The sequence below is a fragment of the Dermacentor andersoni genome, chromosome 7, assembly GCF_023375885.2.
Source record: "Dermacentor andersoni chromosome 7, qqDerAnde1_hic_scaffold, whole genome shotgun sequence".
Lineage (NCBI taxonomy): Eukaryota > Metazoa > Arthropoda > Arachnida > Ixodida > Ixodidae > Dermacentor > Dermacentor andersoni.
In genome coordinates this window covers 112344193-112364291 of record NC_092820.1, presented here as the reverse complement: position 1 = coordinate 112364291, position 20099 = coordinate 112344193, and positions in this window count along the sequence as shown.

Here is a 20099-nt window from a genome sequence, read left to right as displayed (position 1 = left end):
CCTCTCAGCTGCGAATGTTCACTCCAACAAATAGCGCACGAAACATTCCCATATTCTAGCCCGTTCCTCCACTGAGCGCTCCACTTAGAGGCATGATGATAATGTTTATCGACATCCCCTCTGAAACGGAGCAGAGACAAAGAGTCACCTAGAGCCTGCTTGATTTAATAAGGTTTTACCGCCGTTATCGCGGTCTAGCCTTTTGGATATCTGATCTCTATCTTTAATCTTGTATTTAGAACCTCTACTACTATAGTATAACATTACCAACATTTGCGATAAGTGCGGTTCCAGCAATCTCTTCCCTGCCTTTTATTCACCAATACTCTAAGCTACTCTTACTTATTTCGACTGCTAAGCTGCTTATCCTTCCCTCTTTGAATTCAAACGCTTCTGGAAGGTGGCACTCCATACATGTCTCGCTGGGCGAATATCTTGGCATTGCATTACGAGAAGTCGAGTCGTTTCGGGGCTTTTATTTGCAGCACACACATGCCTCGTCCTGTGGCACACCGGGAAAGTGATGACAGTGCTGGCGATCGACAGCTGGGGTCACTGCGATACGCAGGCACCGCACAACAATCCCTCTGAAGCGTAGTGTATTCTTCAGTCGAGGGGCGACGTCGTGCTGAATTTAGTTGATTGCACTCAACTGTTGCATTTTTGGGCCGTGGCACCCATATTGTGGAACTGGTAGAATAGAACGTCCCTGGGCTGATGCCGATGGACGGATGGATGGACGCTATGAGCCTTCACTTTGAAAGGGGCGGTGGCTTGCTCCACCAACCTCTTTTCCTTATTTGACCGAATGTGTTACCTATCATTTTTTCACAGACAAACATTCCCAGCAGTAAAACTTTCGTAGCCATTATTGGGAACTTCGTTTTTGTATGCGCGCAAGATAGTGTTGCTAGGGGATAGTGCAAGAGATTTACAGATAGACAGATAGAGAGAGAAAGAGGAGTAAACAAGAGGTGAAAGGCAGAGAGGTTAACCAGGTTAAGAGTCCGGTTGACTATTTTGCAAGAGATTTACAGAGATTTGCTAATAGGTGCTGCAAGGAAGCGACATATCTAGGTCTTAAGGTTACCACATAGAATTCGGGAATTATAATCTGTAATGAAGTTACGAGAGAGAGCGAGATGCAAGCTTTAATTATATGTTGCTGATATTAGCCTGGCTGATCCTGTGCCATGCTAATGCAGTTGCGGGGTGATAATTACGATATACACAGTGATCACATCAGCGCATAAATCACATCACATAAGCCATCCCCTCTGTGGTGCTTGAGAAAGCCTACTGCGTACCTTGCTGTTCCAGGAATAGTTAAGAAAGCTAGCCTGACCACCGCGGCTCTCAAGCAGATCACATTGGAACGTTTGCGTTGTTCGTACGCTTACCAAACCCATGTTTACGGACGGTACGGTCTCGGAAAATTTGACAGCCGCAATTGTTATACTATCTCAATCGGTCGTCCTCAAGTTTAAGACTTCACGCGTAACGACATCTACAGGTTCCGAACTGGTGGCTATTCGCACTGCTGCCGAATGAATTGAAAAAGAACCGCCTAGCAAATGGGCAATATTTTGTGATTACAAAGCAGCCCTGCAGAGTTTGTGAGGTTTACGGCGTGGCAATTATGAACAGTTGGTGTCCCAAATTAACGAAATTTGCCACTGCGCTTCTGAACGAGCACATGATACAATCTCGCAGTGGCTGCCGGGACATTGTGGCATCGTTGGTAATCACCTCGCCGATGACGCTGCCCGACGTGCCCAGGCTGGAGCACCGACACTCCTTATACCTTTGTCGAAAGTAGGTGCTGCAAGAGAGCTTCGCAGTCACACTCGTACCATCCCGTTCAGTTAATGACATACACCACAGAACTCTAACTGTCATTTATACAACCTCAGCCCATCACTGAAACTGAAATTACCAGCAAACCTTTCACGGTGTGACGCAACACAGGTGTGTTGGCTATGGGTAGGAGTAGCATTCACTAACTCCTACAACTATCATATTCGAATGGCGGACTCACCAATGTGCGCTAAGTGCAAGTGTGAAGAGACCATCAGTCACCTTCAGTGCCACTGTTCTCGCTTTGATAATCAACGTCAGACTCTCCAGTGTGCCTTGAATAGGCTGGATGATAGGCCATTTACAGACCCAAAGATTTTGGGAGCCTTGCCTCGCAGCTCATTACCCCAGAAAGCAGTTCGAGCGCTTCTTCACTACCTGAAGGTAGCAGACTTGAGTGCCCGACTATAGGCATCCTGCACCTAACTTAGTGCATGTGAAAGTGAGATAGACTCAAGTTTTCTTTCTCTCTCTTTCATCCCCCTCCACCTCTTCACGTGTAGGGTAGCAAACTGGACTCAGTCTGGTTAACCTCCCTGTCATTTACTTCCTCCCTTCTTTCTTTCTTTCACACACGCATATACACATAGAGATATCTACAAAATTACGTTACAGCTTGTGGTCCACAAGAACACCAGCAGCACTTTTGTGGCACGTAACCTGTACGTGGAGCTATGCCCCGTGTCGAGAATGTGCCGCAGTGCCAAGCTTCAGTCGCATTACATCTTGAATACTGAATATATCTTTATTTTCAACAGATTGGGGGAGGCAGGGAAGAAAAGCTGCGAGTGCAGCTTGAAAAACCACCCTGCCCCCTATCAGTGCCATCTTAGGACACTGCCTCACGGACAATAGCGGCAGCAGTCACACAGAACGTATTGCAGATCTTCAGGTGCGTTAGACATCGAGCGCCGTGGCAAGTCTGTTAGTTTAATATTGCACTTGAAGCATTTCGGGTAGGTGACGCTGAGTTTGATACGGTGACGGTATGTTTAGCCTTGCGTTTTAAAGCGTCGGCAGTATTAAACATGAAATGCTTTTAGATCCCGTTGTCGACGGCCTTCAAGTGACCATGAGCCAAAGGCCAGAGCCGTTACCCGGACAAATTGCGAGAACAAAACAAGATCGTCCGGGTAACCAATCAAAACGTAAGGAAATGCGGTCTCTTGCCCCCAACTCTTTGTACAGGACCGCATTACATAGGCTACTTACTGCCCAAACAAGTTACAAAAAAAAAATATTGCTTCCGAGTTCATCCTACTGTTTGTTCACAATATCATTCGAACTGTAACTTCTAATACACGGAAGTTTTATTTGTCATTTCCAATAGCGACATTCAAAAGGCAGATACAAGGTACCATACACTGAATTGTCATCTTTTGGTTCTGAGACAGAGCTGCATCGGCTCTTTTGAACACCCGCGATCCGCGAGCTCCGCGGCGCGGCTTTTGCGTCGTCTTGAGAGATGGCGCCACGCTGCGTAACGCCTCCTTCAGGCGCTTTCTTTTTTCTAACTGGGCAGTGCGCTCTGTCTCGCTGGCGTCTTTTGCTGTCTGTCGTGCCGTCCTCAGCCGGTTTTCTTCTAGCTGGGCAGCGTCCATATGGACCAGTGTACGGTATGACGTGGTGCAGTGCGGTGTGGCGGAGTGTACACACCCATGCACTACACCCATTCCAAGATTGTGGCTAGTATCATTTCCAATGAATCTTCTTTGCCGGTTGTCATTTTATGCTTACGTCTACTCTCGATTACGGGAGAGCCAGCGATTTTTAATTGTCTCAAGATGGATCGATTTCATGTAGGGGTCTGTACTGAAGGCTTGAATATCTCCAGAGGGATCACTGGAAAGGATAAGCGTGTGCGGATACCAGGTTGGCCGCGTTTTTTCTTGAGACAGCTACGTGCACTATTTCTCTCGGAGTGTCATGTGCAGCTTTGAGCGCAACGTTTAACATGGGCGTTGCTTCGTATACCGCAGTGGGATGGTAATCGCTGCAACATAGCCTTGTGATGCTGTTCACCGGCTTTTATACATAGGCGCCTCACGTCCATGACGAGTTGTTCCGACGTCCGGGCACCTGACTTCAGGGACAGGAGCCCCGCTCTTCTTTGATTGAAGATCACTGAAGACTCAACTCTTTGGTATATGATATAAAAATTTGCAGCAGCTTCACACTTGTGGCGCAAAGACTGGGCAAACAGCGAAGCTGGCGGCCCCACCTAAGTTATTCTTCAGCGCGCGAGAGTAAGGGCAAAGATTGTCGTCACTCGGTGCACCCCCAAAGCAGGCGCCCGTTGGATATAGCAATGACGCGGTGTGGCCTCGCAGCCGCTTCTGCGCCCGGAGCCATGGGCCACGTATTTTTGATTGCGACTGTACCTGAAGTTCGGTGACGGAGAGTCGCAGAGACAAGTATGAGGGCAGACTGAGTCCACCCACCAATGGCAGCTGATGTAGGTGTAACGGAGCTGTCAGTTTAATTATGACGCTGAGTCCTGCAGCTGGTGTTGCTATGATCTAGAGAAAAGTGTGTCAGCGGTGGTCCTGGAGTACTTGCGCTTGAACCCAGCCGCTGACGTGGCAATTGACGTCACGGTAGAAATTTCCACGATGGCTCCGTAGGCATAGAAGAGCTTTGGTAATCCGCCGGGAGCAAGCTCCGCACCACAAGACCGCTCCTAGGAAGGACATGGTACCAATTCAACAGCAAGCCATACCGTAGTAATGAATTATACATATCTATCTGTATACATAAATGAAAGAAAGGCCTACTCAAGCACTCACCACAATAGTGTCACGTCGAAGTGACGGTGAAGAAGGCAGAAAAACTGGGAATGACGAAACTTGCGTTTTATTTGGCGAACCTGTGCCCAAAAGAAACAGGCTAGACTCAACGAATGGTGACAGCTGCGAACACTGTTGGCGATCGTCGAAAATCTGATCTGCCAGTCAGCTCGTCGGCTTTTATACGTGAGTCAGTGAAGGTTCCAGAGTAATCGCTGGTGCTCGCGTGTCTTCCCGAAAATTCCACACAATTCGCGTCGCACATGCAATCAGATTACACAAGCTTCGGTAATAGCAGACAACGGGTAGAAACATCGATAACGTTCGAGAAACTTCCGATACATGCAGGCGCGTCTCGCGCTCAGCGATAACATTTGCTAGATGGCGAAAAGCGGTCACCCGAAAAAGATAAGCAAGTACACGTGTCAATTCCTCCATCTCAAAAGGCATCAACACGATGCTTCAAACATAACAGGAGAGCGAGAAACAAAAAGACGCTTAATAAATGAAAGTAACAAAACAACAAAAGAAAGTCCAAAGTAACACAGTGAAAAAGAAATAGCGCTATCTGTGTGTGTGTTTCTTTGTACGTCCTCCTTTAGCCGCGCTTACATATTCTATCATTGTTAATTTAGCCTCTGTGTGCCTGTTTTTTTCCACGTCTTCGTTCAGTCGCGCTTAAACATTCTATTATGGATCCAAACCAACGAGCCCACCAGCGTGTTTTAACTAAATTAACACGCACCGTGTCACGTGCGCACAGGTAAACATGAGTACATCTCGCTCGATCAGTGCGAAAATTCGCTGTCGAAATGCTGGAGTGAAGAATCGCGGTAGTAGCAGTGAGCGAATTGACCTTCGTGCATCTCTCGCTTCAACGCGAACTAAACGTTGAAAGCACAGCGCATATAAAGCTGCCGGCACTACGCGCACTCTGCACACATCGCAGATGGCTTTCAAGATACGCCGCCTGCACGGCAACGCCGTAAGCAGAAACCACCGGAGAAGACTAGCTTAGACGGTCGTCTCTAGGACCTTTGAGATGTGAAGACAGCGTTCGCGCGATGGCATTTTGTGCGGGCAAGCTTACTCGTGCGTGTGGTGTGTCTAAAACGCGCATCCGCCTATTGGACAACATGTATATAAACAGAGGAAAATCCCAAAAGGTCTCAGAATTAAGGTTAGATGCGCCCTCAGTTCTTTACCCTCCAGGCTATTATTAAAGTGGAATGCTGTCCTAGAAAATGCATCGCTCTCCCTTATTGACATTCTCGAAGAACACTGCAAGGAACAACTTATGATAATTTCTGATCAACTCGACAGCATAAGGTTATCTGAACCGGAAAGAAGTGAACTTAAACAATTCGTCCAAACTAAGGAGGGAAAACTACTAGATAAATACCAGCGCAAAGATATTAGAGTTGCAGATCCATCCAAACAAACTAATGTAAGCCCTGCAGCATGTAGCTCCACCGACAGTCCTACAGGCGAGCATCCAGAGCACTGCAGCAATGTAGTAGACATATCCTAGAGTCTAAGCCCCGAAGAAGTTGATCTCTTGAAACGTGGTCTAACGTTTTGTCCGACGAACAACGCAGTAAACGAATACGAACTCCACAAAGATATAACACAGTTTTCACGACGCATGCGCATAAAGGAGTTCTTTTTCGACAGACCAGATATAGGAAAAGAAGATAGAGATTCTCTTAGACCACCTACACGTGGACACCGGAAACCGAACAGTGCCCAGACCTCGATTTATACATAAAACTGGTATCAAAGGAAAGTCTAGAGTCAACGCGGCATTGCCGGAAAGGCAAAAATTTGACCCCCACTCAACAACTAATCCTTAGAGAACTTGCGAATAGGAATAATATTGTAATAAAACCAGCACAGGAAGGTGGCATTATCGTAATCTGGCCTATAGAAAAGTACAAGAATGAGGCTTCTAAACAACTGAGCAACCACACCCATTACAGAAAACTCGACTCTAACCCAACTTTAGATTACAGCAATATTGTGATAAACACAATAGCGGAGCTCCTGTCCAGGGAACTAGTCACGCACATTGAATATCGCTTCATGATGTCCAAGAACAAAACAGCAGGCCACTTTTATCTTCTTCCTAAAATATATAAAGTCCCGGTCGAAGGAATATTTACAGCAGCAATCCCAGGTCGGCCTATCGTGTCTAATAACAACACATCTACAGAGTCACTATCTAAATTCTTAAGTCACCACCTGTCAAACATACCCACCACCCTCCCATCTTTCGTTCAAGACACGCCGCAATTCCTTCGAATTATCGACGGCATCAACGCCAACCAAATCCTTTCCGACCGCGCTATTCTAGTCACTTTGGATGTTTCTGCCCTTTACACCAACATTCCCATGAGTGAAGGGATTGAAGCCGTTTCTAGATCCCTCGCAATCAATCCACAAGCGCACGCTCCTGAAGTTTACTTATCGCTCCTTAGGTTAGTTCTCACGCTCAGCTATTTCGTATTCGATTCTGTACACTACCTGCAAATTTTCGGCACTAGCATGGGTACGCCATTCGCTCCCACGTATGCGAACATTTTCATGAGACAGCTTGAAGCAGACCTGCTGAAATCCTGCCCTTTAAAACCCCACACCTATCTTCGTAACATTGACGACATATATATAATATGCGAACACGGCGCAAGCGCCTTAACCGACTTAATTAGCCATTTCAATCGCTTTCACCCAAGTGGTAAATTTACTGCTCACCATTCTCCTAGTCAGATCAACTTCCCGGACACGACGGTCTACATAGAAAACGGAAAACTGAGAACGACATTTTACCGGAAGCCTACAGATAGCCAGCAATATTTAGACTACAACTGTCATCACCCGCGACATTGCAAGCAAGGAATTTTTGTCGGACAAGCGAAACGTATAAGAAGAATCTGCAGCGAAGACCACGATTATATCCACCACCTAAATGACCTTAAAACAACGCTAGCAGAAAGGAACTGTCCCCAAGTTGCTCTCGATAGAGCTTATGATGCCGCGTCAAGGTTGGAGAGACAGTCGGAATTGGCGAAGAGACAGGCCACACTAGAATCTGACAGACCGCCGGCCTTTATAACAAAATATTCTAATGCACTCCCAAACATAAACAACATCCTAAGAAAATACCGCCCAATATTATCAAGTAACGAGCGTCTGCGAAAACATTCCCGGTTGTACCTAGGGTTACCTATCGCCGAAACAGGAACATTAAAGACATGTTAGTGCACTCAAAAGTCAGCCAACAGAATTCCCCCGTAATAAAAGCATGTTGTCACCCTAGATGCAAAACCTGCACGCACCTTCAAAGTGACATTAAAATTAAAAGCACCGCAAATACTTATACACATGAAGTCAAATCTAGCGTCACTTGTACAAGTTCGGATGTTATTTATATGCTTGAATGTTGTTTGTGTAAGAAACTATATATCGGTGAAACAGGACAATCAATGAACGTCAGATTAAAGGGATATCGCGCGGACACAGCTAAAAAGCTTCCCAAAACCGTCGCCGAGCATTTCAACCAACCAGGTTATAACTTTGATGAACTTAAATTCTACATCTTACAGTCAAATTTCCGTTCAGAACGAGAAAGAAAATACAGAGAACCGTACCTTATCCATAAGTTCAAGACATTGCAACCAATAGGCATAAACATTTCAAAGGGAGCTTTAGAATCTATTCGCTATGCTAAACTTCGAGCTACAGGCAACAACACTTAGTTTGATTTCTTGGCGTATCCCCCCCTCTTTTTTATTTTTTTATTTTTTTCCTTTTTTCCTTTTTCCCTTTCCATTCCTTTTTTTTTTCAGCCGGCGTGTCAGACGCCCTTGACACGCCGGCTAACACGCGTGCGTTGACAGACCGGGGGGGGGGGGGGGGTGCCCCTGGCTTTGACCTTGTGCACAGCGTTCCTTTACTCTCAATTCGACGCGCTAACACACCTTCCCTGGTTTCCGCACCCTATCACTTCACACCCTCTCCCCTTTAGTAGAACCCCACCTATATATACTGTGACGAGGAAAGCGTACGTCGCCTTGAAGAAGACAAGTCAACTTGTCGAAACGTTGGCTCCTGCATTCACCTTGTTCAAGTTTTGCTCATCGTCTTCAATTTCCATCTCCCGCATTCCCCGTCTTAAAATGTATATAGTAGCTCCTTGTACCATATCATGATCACGTGCCGCCTACCTTGCCCTGTATCTCCCACTTCTCATTACCCCAGTGAAGAGTAGCAGGCTAGAGACACGCTGTCCAGGCGGACCTCTATTCCTTTCTCTTCATTAAAGGGACACTAAAGCGAAACACTAAATCAGTTTATACTAATGAAGCATTGTTTGACAACCCAGCAGACAGTCATTTCAAGAAAATAGTTTGATTATTAGATGAGAAAACGAAGGTCCAAGTGTCAGTATTTGAATTTCGCGCCGCAACCCTAGCGCCGGTACGTCAGCGTGACGTCAGGGATTCCAATGTATGTTTTCGCATTTGGCTGAATAAAGGTTCCCGAAACTTGCCATGTTTAATATTTGGTTCCTTTAGAACTCAATGTAGTCAATCTGTACCGCTATATGTAATTAGTAGGCCCTAGAAGATGCCATCAAAATCCAAGACGTCACAGCCCCCAGGTGCTGGAACTTAAGTAGGCGTCGCCACCCGTATTTCGTTCTTGCGCTTTTTCTGGCTTACCAAACGTCTTATCGTTGTAATAGTGGTGTTTTTGTGGTGTCGTAGAACGGTAATTTACTGATGCAGAAGAAATCATTTTTCACTTTAGTGTCCCTTTAAGATATACTCCTCCTCGTCACTGTCATTTCCATTTCCCTTTACATTGCAATTTCTAGATCTTCAATAAACGTAACTAAGTATATCGTGTATGCTTTCTCTGGTATCGCTTTTTCTTTCTTCGCATGCTCGTTAGCAAAAAATAGAGCTTATCTGTTCAACACTGACACATATTCTCAAAGTTGTAGAATGTCTACCACACGCTTCTGGTGCGGTAAATTATTACACTTTGCAGGCACGGAGGTGTGGAAATCAGTTATGAAATGTTTTAATTTGGTACAAATTTTTTTTCTCGAAGTGCCTAACCTGGCATCGTACGCAGACTCATTCTACGCATACCTACGTATTTCCCCACGTTGTCTCACAGCTTTGGACACTAGGTGTGTGTTCGTGATCCTAATGCCATCATCGTCGTTGCACCCTCGTCATTCTAGTTTTGTCGTCCGGCTCTCGCCATTCCTTCGCGGTCACGCCATCGTCTTCATAAACAGTTGGCACGCATTCGTTGTCATGTCGTCGTGTTCATTGCATTGTCGTCATTCAAGCGTGGACATCCGACTTTCTTCATGGCGTCGTCGTCGCCCCATCGTGGTCACGGCCGACGTACTTGTCATTAAGTCTTCATGATGCAGTAATCGTCATGAATCCGTTTTCACCCCGTAGTCGATATGCCGTTGGTTGTTGTCATCGTCATCATTTTGACTTCGTCATCCGACTACCGTACTGTCGACGTCGTCAAGCCTTTGTCGTCACGTGGTCGTCGTCATACCATACCGTTTTGCCGTCATCGTCACCACTGCCGTTTCACCATTATCACTTAGAAACATCATCTCAGCGTCATTATGTCCTCGTCATCATACTGCCCTCCACGTTGCATTGACGTCATTATTTTCCCCTTATTTTATGCGGTCATGATTCATTAGTACCCGCCGCGGTGGCTTAGTGCCTATGGTGTGGCGCTGCTGAGCACGAGGTCGCGGGATCAAATCCCGGCCGCTGTGGCCGCATATCGATTGGAGTGAAATGCAAAAACGCCCGGGTTCCGTGCATTGGGGGCACGTTAAAGATCCCTTGGTGGTCAAGACTAATCCGGAGTACCCCACTACGGCGTCCCCATAATAAAATGGTGGTTTCGGGACGCAAACCCCAAAATTCATTCATTCTGTCGTACTTTAGCCACTGTTGTCCTGTATCCTTGGCATTGCGTCGTCGTAACATACTGGCTGTCATGCATGTGCAATCGTACAGTCATCGTCATGCTCTCATGATCGTGCCATCATCGTTATTCCTACTTAGCCACCCGGTTGTCGTGATACCGCGGTCCTCGCGCTGTCACCCTTATACCGTCTTTATCATCTCATGATTGTCAACTCATTGTCATAATGCCGTCGTCGTCTTGCCGGTATTGTCAGTCCTTCGTCATTTCAACATCGTCACTGTGTCGTCATCACAATGTCGTTGGTACGAATATGCTTGAATACCATTGTCATGCTGTGGTGGTCGTGCAATTGTCGTCATTCCAGCTTCGTCATACGGTTGTCGACGTACCTTGATCGTCATGCCATCGCCGTCATACACTTGCCGTCATTCCATTGTCCTCATGTGGTTGTCGTCAGGCTGTGTTCGTTATACATCATCATTTCATGGTCGTCGTCTCATTGCCGTCCTGCCGTCGTCGTCAGAACACTTTTTTAATCTCTGGGCTCTTACGGGCCAGAACCATGATCTGATTATTGAGGCACACCGTATTGCGGGACTCCTGATTAATTTTGGCCTTCTGGCGTTCTTTAACGTAACCTCAATGCGCGGGACAAGTACGTTTTTGCATTTCGCCCTCATCGAAATATGACTGCCACAGCCTGGTTTTGATTCTGCGACATTGTGCTTAGGAGCGCAACACCACAGCCGATAAGCCACCCCGGTGGGTGCTATACCATTCTTTTCATTCCATCGATATCAGTCCTTCTTCGTCATTCCGTCGTTGCCACTGCGCTGCCGTCATACACTCGTCATTACGAATCAATTGTCATACCGCAGTGGTTATGCGGTGGTGGTTGTGCCATTTTTGACAATCCCGTTTCGCCATCCGGTTGTCGTCATAAAAGCGTCGTTACGTCATCGCTGTCATAAACTCATCGTCGTCCCACTGTCTTCATGTCGTCGTCATACCGCCTTCATCGTTCCATCGACATCATTCTCTTGTCATTTTATTGTAATGCTGTGGTGATTCAATCGCAATTGTGCCGCTGTTGTGATGCCATCGTTGGCATTTCGTCGTCTTCACACAGTGGCTGTCATGCATCTGTAATCATACCATCGTCGTCATGCTGTAGTGGTCCTGCCATGGTTCTCAATCCAACTTCGTTTTGCGGTTTAGCGGCATACCATTGTCTTCTTCACTCCATCGCGATAATAAACTCGGGTGTTCATTCCATTTTCTATGGAATGTCGTCGCACTGTCGTCGTTATACTATCGCATAATCTTACAATCATTTCATTGTCGTCATATGCCAGAATCGTCATATCATCTTTGTCATTCCATCGACGTCATTCTTTCTTCGTCATTCCATCGTGTCAGTGCATCAGCGTCATATAGTCATGGTCGTGCCTCCATGTTCATGGCCGATGTTGTCAAGCGAGTGTCATAGCAAAGTGGGCCGACACCGAAGACAGTGTGTGTCGCTTATAGCGGAATCAACATTAGTTTCTGAAATACGACTACAGCTTTTTAACAAACGTAACTTCAGTAGTACGGCGGGTCGCCACATTGCTTCAACGCTAGTCGCATTACTGTCGAGAGTCATTGTGAGATGAGTTCTGTCAAATTTTGTGATGTCATCACGCAAAGCGCAATTTGCTTACGTTATCGGCATGATAATGCTGCTCATGAAAAAAAAAATTAACATGAGTGCTGCGCGCGCTTTCTTTATGTGCTTGCGCGTGACAGCCGCACTGATTCCAGGAACGCAGCGAGCCAGTTTTATAGTCTTGGCGCGTCCACCTGCTGTCTAGCGAAAAGAAAACTAGTGTTCACTACACAAAGATTTTCGTTAAGTGCGAATTGCCATTGGCCTGCTGCCTTCGCTAATACGTCCAGCCTTAGGATTGGCTGGAATTTCCTCTTACAGTGAGCAGTTCTAGCCTAAACGAATGTAGTGAATAGGAGCCGTGGTTCTTCGGGAGAAGCTTTCGAAAATAATTTACTGCACCGCGATGCTTTTCACTGTCTGTTTCTGGCGCTTGGAATATTTGGACGGTAAATTACGCAAACTAACTGGTAGTTTCACCCGAAAGTGAAGCAATGAAAGTGATAGAAAGGTTTAGCGTTGCGCTCAAGCTCGTCGCACGGTGTTCTAACAATGCGAGTACATTTGGTCGACATAGCGCAGCACAGGACGCTAGACCATTGCAGCTGCGCCGCAGAAACACTGGCCTTGGGAGGTGTCTCACAACGATGGCGCGATGATGTATGTCAGAAGCAGCGTCAGTGGCATCGCAAAATATTCGGTGCACTAAGTGAGACAGGTGGAAAACTGTTTGCACTTGTCGGGCCAAATGAAAGAACTATGCACAAAGGGTTTGGCGTTCACAGTTTCACTCCGACCAGTGCATGCGTCGCAGTGCAATATCGACACAGCTCTTCAGCAGCAACGCTAATAGGCTCCGGCAAAAGCCGACTGAGCGGAGCTTGACGGAGCGTTCATTTTGGCTTCGTGGTTTTTATGCATTCAAAGGCACGGCGCCTCTCCGGATACTTAGCTCTCTAAGTGTGGACCACGCATGCGCCGTCAATATCAAGCATAGTATGCAGGTGGCGGCGGCGGCATGAACACACCTCAAGTGTCCCCACACTTGGCACCACTGCCCAAAGCAAATTATTACTTATGGCTAAACTCACTTTGTGCTCAAACAAACAAACGAACAAACAGTAATAGATCTCCAAGGCTTTAAAATGTGGGAGAACGAATATCACTCTTAAAACAGATGCACCCTTTCACGCGTATATTTGTCCCACAAGGCAAATCGTCATCTGCCTTGGTTTCGTTTCCTTTCTTGAAAACTCGGTGCTGGCTGCTTTCCTGTCGAGAATGCTGTGTCACGCTGACAACGCGCAAGCCGTTCGTGACTTGGAAATACCGGGCTCGCAGCTTTAGTGAAAGGAAATACGGGCAAGACATTTTTAAGTGACCACTGATCTTTTTAAGTGACCACTCAAAAAGCCGGAGCAACCCGAGCGACGTCCGACAGATAAATGTGATCATGGCTCTTCGCGTATCTCTGTTCGGTTTCTGCTACTGCAGACAAAAAATAGAAGGCGTGGACCACACAATAAACATCGAATAATTTTGCGTTTGCTTGCACACGTGACCAGTGCTTGTCAAATAATAAATCAAACATGCGCAACGTTTCTCGAGTGACATTCAGTGTTGTATAGGATTTCATGCTACAGTGATGTGTAGAAGAATAGCTCTTTTAGCAACGCACAAGCGGCGACCGCTCGTAGGTAATACTCGATAGTTGATTATATAGAACTTCAGAATAAAAAACTGCTACACTGGTGCTTCACTTCGTGCACGCGCGTTACGCGCAAGCGTACGGGGGCCATTCCTATATACTTGCGATAACAACAATATGGACACTCCAGGCGCATTTCCGCCGTCGTGGTCGCCGCGAAATTCCGCGTGAAGGGCGATAACATCGTGCCCGCGCGCCGTACGCTGTATGCAAGGTAAATATACCTGGTAGTGAAGCTTCCATAGGAGCCCAAACGTTCAAAACATGGCGGTTCATGGGTGGTTCGTGGGGCTAAGCGCCATCTGTATGTGGAGGGAACACTTCCGGTGAAAGAAAAATTAATGTGACGTCATATCTTTTAAAAACAGAAGTGACGTCCATTTGTTTTCGAAGGCGCGAAATTTGTTTTGTTGACCTGCCTTTCGAGCTATACATTCAAATGCCCCTCCATTCGACTTCATGGGCGTTTCGAGCTTTCACCACGGAAAGCGATGCAGGGAAAGGCCAGCCGTACGGTTGTCGAAATCGCACCCCTGCAAAGAACATACTTTCTTTGGAGACCGACAAAAGCTTTAGGTGTAGAGTGCTGATCCTGTCGTCGGACGCTAAGTTCGTCAGCCAGCGCAGTCGCACGAAACGACTAAACAATTATCTGACGGTCCTAACACACCACTTTTGACTGAACAGGTTACGAAGCGATGAAGCTACCTGCGTCCCCAAATTCAGACAAACGCTGCAACCAAAAAAGCACAACCTGTGAGGGGGGCGTATTTCAACAGGTGAACTTTACGAGCGCGCCTTTCTGCACATTTGAAGAGCTGCATTGCATTGCGAGTGATAGCGGCGTCAACGCCCCCTGTAACGATGGGCGCTGAAAAGAAATGTGTTTATTAATAATAATACAATTAAATCAAATTGTGTTTTCTTAACTCCTCACGAATATATAAGATTGACCAGAAATTTTATTTTCCTTGAATAAATCTAACTGTGTCTCGCTTGAATTAAAAAACGCTTTTTATCCCTAATGTATGTTCCTTGTAAACATAGTTGCGCTTCAATCGCTGCTCCCATAACCGCCCTTGCCTGATGTCCGTGACAATTTGTGCTGAACCGCTTTTCGCCCGAAGCTTCGCGACCTATTTGGATCGACCGTGCTGTATCGTGCTTGGATCGACCGCGCACGAAGGTCACTTCGCTCACTGGTGCTGGCGCTTATTCTCCTGCCAGCACTTTTTCAGCTCGTGCCCGGCGCTTGGCGACGACTTCGGGGTTGGGCGACTCGCGGTAGGCCTGCCGCAGCTTGGGTTGCTGCTCCGTTCTCGCACGGGGCTCGGCAACTCGGATCACGAGACAAACCCAGCACTTCCACAGCGCGCACACAACCCGTACCAACTGTCAGAAAAGGTCAACCCAGGGCGCTTCGCCTACCCTCCTCCTCTGCGAATCTTCGCTTCTTTCCTTCCCCACTTCGCTCAACGCCACCGAGACTTTCCTCTAGGTGGCGTTGGTTTGCTGCGCGCTGAGCGCACTCCTTCGTACGTTCTCTGGCGGCGCGCGATTCTCCTCCACCAGCAGGCGCCTTCTTCCTCCGCTTTCTTCGCGACTTCACGCTACCTTTCGACGGCTCTCGGTGCGCCTAGCCATTTACTCTTGCGCGTAAAAATTTGAAGCCGAATAAAAGAAAGCCTGCCTGAGCGAGTTGCGGGTTGTTAGGGTGTGTATGAACCACGTAATTTATTGCGAGAGTTGTGCTGGAGTTCAGTCGACGTCATGTTTTTGTCATGAATTGTCAGCATCACCATCATCGACAGTTATCATCGTTATCATCACATACTTGCACATACCCGGTACCTTCAGGTGCGCATAACCTATTTTAGAGACCCAGTGGGCCCAGCACCCCATAACTAGTGTCAACACTATAGAACTGATATTTAGGCACTAAAGAATATAAGTTTACGCGCCTATGCAGGCATAAAGCTGTCATTGAAGGGGGATGGACAGCAAGACTTACCAGAAACGCATTTCTTTTTGTTTTGACACCAGAAGACGCCAGCATCCATGGCAGGTATTTGTACCAAGCGGTATTCTCAGGTGCGCACCAGAAGACATTTAAAAATGGCACCAAACACTCCCCTCTTCCGTGACCCTACTGCGCAAGCTTGGGCGACACACTGAGGCGTTTGCTTTGTGATCATTGGTTTACAATGAATAACTGGCTTTACTTGTATAATCGTTATGATATATAATATCTGTTGTTTCTTCAACGTGAACAATAGTTCGGCATAAGCCCCCAAACAGTCATAATAGTTAGGATAGTTCCGGTGCGAACACTTGTCTTGCTGTAGGTGCTCCAAAACAACATTTTCTCGAGCATCCATAGTAAAACCAGCGGTTTATAATGTATTACTACAGACCCAAGCAAACGGCTGACAGGTGGAATCGCACACTGCGGTAAAGAGGTTATAACTAGGGATCTACCATAGGTCAGGGACCTATCTTCGCCAAAGGCGAAGGTAGGTCCTGAAAAGGTAGGTAGGTCCAGGAAAATGAAAAAGATCAAGTTAAGGCCAGTGAAAGGAAGGATAATAAGAGGTAATCCGGAGAAATTAAACGAGAAGACTGCGTACCACCAGCGTTTTAGGGCAACTTCTCGGAAATGAAAACATTAAATTACGTTTTCTCAAAACTCCACCTTTGCTGACCAAACAAACCAACATCTTGCCTACAACGGCTTGACTATCCTAAAAGTTCTTTAATTGTTGCTGAATGCATGCGACACCTAGTTAACCAAATAAAATGTGTTGTTACCAGAACATTGATTTTTTATTAACATATTTCCCGAAGTATAGGGCTTCTATTGGTAGGTAAGCTTTTTTTTACTGTACAATGGTGAAAACTACAGTTATGCTTTTGGTTAACAACAAATCTCAGTGCGTATAAAAGCACCAGAAATATTTGGAGCACTTTGCCTACATAAAGAACTTCAGAAATGATCCTTCGAAAAAAAAAGAAATAGACAGTGATACTATAATATTTCCCTAAATATTTCGCACTTTGGTACCAAATTTACCGCATTATTAGAAGGCGTTTATTACAATTAACATTGTCAACTAGTTTGCTTAAATTATGCAATTTTAGAGGCAGTTGTATCTAATTACCTGTGTCCACTTGTTAGAATACCGGAGCCAGAGTTGGCCTTCAGTTAAACGATGCCCTTACGGGACGCTAAAAGGTGAAACTCGATGCTGAAACATAAAGATCTATCCTCATGAAACTTAATCCTGGCCTTCCGATAATGCGAGGGTTAAAATGAAGCCACCTGTGTGTTTCGCACTTCATTCAATTTTCAACGAGGCGAAAACGCCTGTGCGCGAAAGCAAGGGGACAAAGAAAAGTGGACAACACGAGCGCTGAAGAGCGCGCGTTTTTCACCCTTTTTTTAATGCGAAAGCATTATATGGCTCATGAAGCGGAAAATCCGGCGGTATGGCCGGACATGCTGCGAAATGTCAAGTGGTCACAGCCAATCAACGGGAGGCGATCGCCGCATTGTCGGCTGGGTTCCTTGAAGCACCAACAGATGGCGCTCTCTCCCCCCCCATAAGGGTAAAAGAAGGTAATAGATACATGGAAACACAAGAAAAACAATAACAGTGAAGGGGAAGAGAAATGGCAGCCATAATGAAGCACAGAGCGCTATCGGGATGCAATAGGTACGAGGTCCTCCGAGGTATGTGGAAAGGTGTAATGGTTCCAGGACTTACTTTTGGAAATGCGGTTGTTTGCTTTAAATCAGGGGTACAATCAGGACTCGACGGAAACCAAAGGTCAGTGTGTCGCCTCGCATTGGGCGCTCACGGGAAGACAACAAATGAAGCTGTGCAGGGTGGTATGGACTGGACTAGATTTAAAATGAGGGCAGCTCGCAGTAAAATTTAGTATGGAGAACGCCTGAGCAATATGGAAGAAAGTAAATAGGCTGGGAGAGTGTTCAAGTATCTGTACAGGAAAAACATTGATCCACAGTGGAGGAAGAGAACTAGGAAGCTTACCAGCAAGTACGCGGCCTGTAGGGTGGGCAACACAGCAACAAAGAAGGTCAAGCGGAAAGTCGGAGAGGCTGAAATAATGTCATGAATGGCGGCAATGGAAAAGAAACCTCGCATGAGTAACTACTTAAGAGGAAAAAACGAAATCAGGAAAGAAACCATCTATGATAACTCAAAGGAAAGCTCATTACTTTTCGAAGGGAGATCGGGATGCCTTAGAACACGCACCTATAAAGCGAGATATAAGAAGGAAGAAGAAGCATGTGCTTGCTGCGGGAAAGCTAGAAAAACGACGGAGCATGTTTTATTAGAATGTGAAGACGTCTACCAAGCAGTCGATTTAGTCACCACTGGCCTCCTTGAAGTCCTCGGGTTCAGCGGGAGCAGTGGTAAAGCAAACATGTCCGCAATAGGCATTAGTAAGAGGCGATTGGAGGATTGGTGGAAGAAAAGTAGGGAAATGACATAAGACGGAGACGTACAAAAGCACAGTTCGCAATAGGGGATTAGAAAATTTGGGCGTGGTAGTTCATAGCGTTTTTTATTCTTATTTCCATTGTTTAACCTAGGTAGGACATTAGGCAGTATAATAGCAAGAGCTTGCTGGCGCAACCCACCGCTCCGTTCCAAAGGGGACGCTCATAACATCCGTCCGTCCGTCCGTCCGTCCGTCCGTCCGTCCGTCCGTCCGTCCGTCCGTCCGTCCATCCATCCATCCATCCATCCATCCATCCATCCATCCATCCATCCATCCATCCATCCAGCTGCAGTTGCCGGGTTGGTCTTAAAGCGTGCATGCTTACCAACAACTCTAGCTATCAGTCTGGCTTATGTCACGATTGGCATGTGCCACATAGGCTCGTACAAAATTTACTGCGGGGGAGCTCTGGCACTGCGATCGGTCAGCTGCCACGGGGATTATAGTGCGTGGATATGACTAATATCCGCGCTTGTGGCTAGAAACATTCTTGTGATGTTATTTAGTACGTTTTACCTTTCCAGATTTTCCCGCACACATAGTTTTCTAATAGCAGCAAGGTAACTCGCGTCCTTGCACGTGCTTAATAACTGCGAATTGTCACACCTGCAGTCGAACATTTTGTTTAAAATCTTCAATGTGTGAAGTCGCGAAGCTCTTTGAAGCCCGAAGACTGAAGTTTAGGCCAGCTCATCTCCATCATTCCCATGTTGGCTAAACCGCCATTGCTCGCAGCTCCTGCAGCTGCCATTGTCGGAGTTTTCTCTATTTAGTCTTTAGAAAACTGTATGGCCCGTGTGAACGTATTTTGCTGCACGGCGCTGTTCTTGCACGTGTAAAACGGGTTTACCGCGTCTTCGTTTTCTCTGTTTTTTGTCTTTTACTCCCCTTTCTCATCCCACAGCGTAAGGTAGCTAGCCAAACGATTTTCTAATGGAGAATCACGCCTACTTTTTTTTTCTGTCTCTCATTCGCCTTTCAGCAACCCTTCCAGACAGCGTCACCAAGTTTCTGTGGTCTCAGCACAATCCGATCAAGGTCAATCCCAACGTGGATCTTGTGCGGTTTGACCTTGCCGTCCTACAAAAAGGTAATTCGTTGGTACCGAGCAAAATCTTTAAAATAGTGCTACTTGTTTAATGTAGGCCGGAGAGTAAATATTCCAGAATTACTACGTGAACTCAAGAATTAGTGGAGGATAAACGTTGGGAGAATTGGGGGCACGGAGCCGCTTGCATGTAATAAGAATTAGAGATATTAACCCGAAGCACGAATGACCTTAGCGTTGCGCTAAAGTGCTGTGCTTAGCGTTGCGTTGAAAATCCTCATACGGTGTTCTCAGGTTTCGCAGAGGGCAACACGTAGGCGCGGCAAAGCAGGCGAGGAAAAAGCTGCAGTGCAGCAAAAGCAGCCGCCCTGGCAGCTATTAGGCGTTCAACAACGCTGGAATGACGAGGATCAATTCAAGCAACTCAATGCCAGACGAGTTGAGAGAAAAGGAGAAGCATCAGTGTTCGTACCATGACGTGCACTGTCGAATTGCGCTCGGACGACTGTATGCACCGCGGCGTGGTATGTATGCGGCTGTACAATAGGA